At 38.5% G+C, this 3,648-nt stretch overlaps 1 protein-coding gene across 1 annotated transcript in view; it reads right to left on the reverse strand.

Annotated features, from left to right (window-relative positions):
• The window catches only part of ADK (adenosine kinase), a gene marked incomplete at its 3' end in the record, with an annotated part of 10,257 nt that overhangs the window by 822 nt on the left and 5,787 nt on the right, over positions 1 to 3,648 (reverse strand). The gene's annotated exons all lie outside the window — the stretch shown is intronic.

Genomic DNA, 3,648 nt, shown 5'->3' on the forward strand with positions numbered 1-3,648 from the left:
ATATTTACTTTGTTACATGTGAGATACATTCTATTTTAAATCCTCCTCTTCAGCCATTCAATTCAGCCTTACGAAACACACAAAACCTACACATGTACCCCTATGAAACACACAAAACCTACACATGTACCCCTAGAAACTTTTAACCAGTCATAAAGAGATGGTTATACACTAGCTCTCCGCTCCGGCTACCATGACCAAATCCTTCTGTGCAATTTTATTGTGAGAATGTTTAATAATATCCAATATTTAGAGAAGGGAAGTTGGGGAAACAGACGTTTCCATACTGGCATACAGAGTTTTAAATTTAATTTTCAAGATTTAATAGTCATAGGATGCACCTTTAACATTAACACATCACTGTTTTGTGGTATTTAAGTACACTAGCCAGATAAATAATGTGTAATTACACATACAACATATGGCTATTGAAAACTTTTGCCTTCTCCAACCTGCGTAAAATTGATGTCGTATGTATCATCCTTTTCCATATAAATGCTACTACAATCCAGAGACAATGAGTCAGAGTGAATTGCTAGTCTGCTTCTACCAAGTTATGCTTCTGCCTCCAGACTGAGTACCATGTACAGGTGTTAGGAGGTAAGTAAACTAGGAATTCTTGAAAATTTAGTCCCCCTCAAAACAGCATCTTTCCACTATCACCATTTCTCCTTGTCCTATTCAATAAAAAACAAACAAAACCCCAAAAGAATCTCTTACTAAGACAGCAACCAAGTCTCCCTGTAAAGTTCCTGAAGCACTCATCACTGACAATCCCTGTAAGTTAAACAGATCAAGTATATAAAAATTAAAACAAAAAGTGAGACTAACTTTTTCTGAAGATATCAAAATACATAGCACAGTTCTATGTCATTTCATCCCAGGAAAATTCTTGGGGCTTATCTCTAATTCTAAAGCCTAAAGGCAACAAGAACTAATGCAAATTTGGAAAATTAAAAAAATAATAATTTATAAACAAATAGACGAAGCCTCTATAATAGTACAAGTAACAGGGCAAGAAATTTCATTCTTGATGAATATTATCATTTCAATGACAAGAAATCCACAGGCGAACCAAATAAATCCAAGAAAAACATGTGCATAACTGGTAATTTTCTGTAAACGAAATTCAAAAAGCAAATGAAGTCTTTCAGTTTTGGTAAACCCTAAATATCCATCAAGGACCTAGCTGGAAAAATCTTGTCTGTCTATGTATGTTGCTAAGTGAAAAGCAATTATGTTCCAGAAAACTAAGCAAAGACTCTCTATATGTTTCCTTTCACTTACCACATGCCCCTGAAACTGTAAACCTAGCTCTCCGTGGCTGCATCCAACTGTAGAGATGCTCTGCAGATGATGTGTAATAAAAGATTGTTACGCTGAAGACATAGCACCAAGCTTTTCCAAATTAGAACTGTAAGTCTAACAGCACTAAGTTCAACATGTGGGACACAGAGAAGGTAGATGTTTTTTCAAAGAAATACGGTAATTGGAGACAGCCAGAGTACTTCAAATCAAACAGCTTAATGGAGACTCTGTGCATGTGGGTATTTCTGAGTAGAATGCACAAATCAAAGTCACAGATTATGATGGAGTGTAGGTACTACTTTAATCACGTGTTAGGATTTTCTTGAAAGCTCTGAGAAAACAAAGCATATTAGTATTGCTAAGCTAGAGAATTCAGAGTGGTAATCAGGAATTAGCTCAGAACCCTTTCCTGCAAAAAACTAGACAGATTTAGCACAAACAAGAAACATTCACATCAAGGCATCTGTAACATAAATACACACAGCTGCTTACTGGGAAAACCAGGAGTGCTATGAGCCAGCTTCTCCAAAAGAGACAAGAAAGCTGAATTACCTGAAGAAGGAAGTTAGCACATACCTCAATTGGGACAAGAGATTAATCAATAGTTATCAATTGGGGCCAGGCTGAAGTGATTCTTACAAATATAGAAAATGCTGAAAACCAAGAAACAATCAGAGGGTAATTAAAGATTGAGAATAAACTTGCTCTCACTAGAAGGGGGGGGGGTGCACAATAAAGCCTTTAGCAGAAACCATCAGCCTTTACTTTCTATCTCCCAAGGAGGGAAGTAAGTCTCTTGTACTCCCTGCACACTCTCAAGCATGCTCTGAAACAACAATTGAGATGAAGCCACTGTCTCTAGTATTTGAGCAAACATTTGGTGTTAAGAGAGAAAAGTGTTTTATGTTAGCAAACCAAAAATACCGCTTAATAAGTTAAGAAGTACTTGCAGACATTTTTATGAATAAATTTACCTAAACTTTTAAATTTCATTGACATACATGGCAAAAGATGCACATATTTTTTCTGAATTCATGATGTCTGTCTATTGACAGTCTTGACTTCAATTTCCCAACATGTCATCTAGGAAATGGTGATTGCTACAGGATGCGTACACAGACACTATGTAACTGAAGAGAGAGCATCACAGAGCAGAAACATCTTTATTGCTTGCCTTCTCTTTGAAAAACTGAATATGGATCCTGGAGATGAAGGGGGAAGTCTGTAGACATAATTAATGTCAAAACTCTAGATGAAGATGAATGAACTTCCTTCCTCCACTGAGTATGTACATTCATTCCTAAGTGTAAGACATTATGCATGACATTAAATTGGGAGGGACAGGTTGATAAGCTGCAGGACAGGGCTGTCTGTCACTCAGTGGATCTTCAGAAGCCTGGAGAATTGGGCTGACAGAAAACTTGAAGGCAAATGCAAAGTCATGCAACTAGGATGGAATAACTCCCATGCAACAATACAGGCTGAATGTTGACAGGATACAACACAGCTTTGCAGAAAAGGACCTGGAGGTGCTGGTGGACCAGGCTTGGAACACGAGTCAGCACTGCACCCGCACGGAGGTGGTTAATCACATTCTGGTCTATATGAGCAAGCATGCAGCCAGCAGGACAAAGGAAGTTATATATTCAGAACAGAGGAAAACCTCTGTTCTGGTCTCCAGACCTCATCTGGACTTCCATGTCCAGCTTCGAGCATTCTGTTACAAGAAAGACACTGACATAATGGAGTGAGTCCAGCAGTGGGAAATTAAGATTATTACGGGGCTGGAACACTTAACAAATGAAGGAAGGCTTGGCTGAGCCTTAAAAAGAGGTACCTAAGGGGAGACCTTCCTGCCATCTTCAAATATCTAATGAAAGGTTACAGAGGAGATGGAGCCAGACTATTCTTGGACACAAGAAGGAACAGACACAAGCTGGAAGAAGGAAAATTCCAACTGGGTATCATCAAAAGAATTTCTCCCATGAAGAGTGGTCAAACACTGGAACAGGTTGCCCAGAGAGGTTGTGAGACCTCCATCCTTGGAGATATTCAAAACCCAGCTGGACATGGCCCTGAAAAACCTGATCTAACTTGGAAGTTGTCCCTGCATTCTGCAGGGGTTTGGAACAGATGTCAGCTCTAACTAAAATTTTTCCAGTGTTTTACATATTATATGGAAAATTCTCCCTCCTCTGACTCTCAGTTCGGTTCATGTTGCTGCCTATTGCCTTTTCTATTTCTGCCCAAAACATTCACCAACTTCTCAGGAAGTTTGGTGTGGATTTTAATTATCTGACTGCTATCTTACCTTAATAAATTCTACTAACTCCTGATACT

This window comes from Fulmarus glacialis, unplaced genomic scaffold, assembly GCF_000690835.1.
Source record: "Fulmarus glacialis isolate BGI_N327 unplaced genomic scaffold, ASM69083v1 scaffold15794, whole genome shotgun sequence".
Classification (NCBI taxonomy): domain Eukaryota; kingdom Metazoa; phylum Chordata; class Aves; order Procellariiformes; family Procellariidae; genus Fulmarus; species Fulmarus glacialis.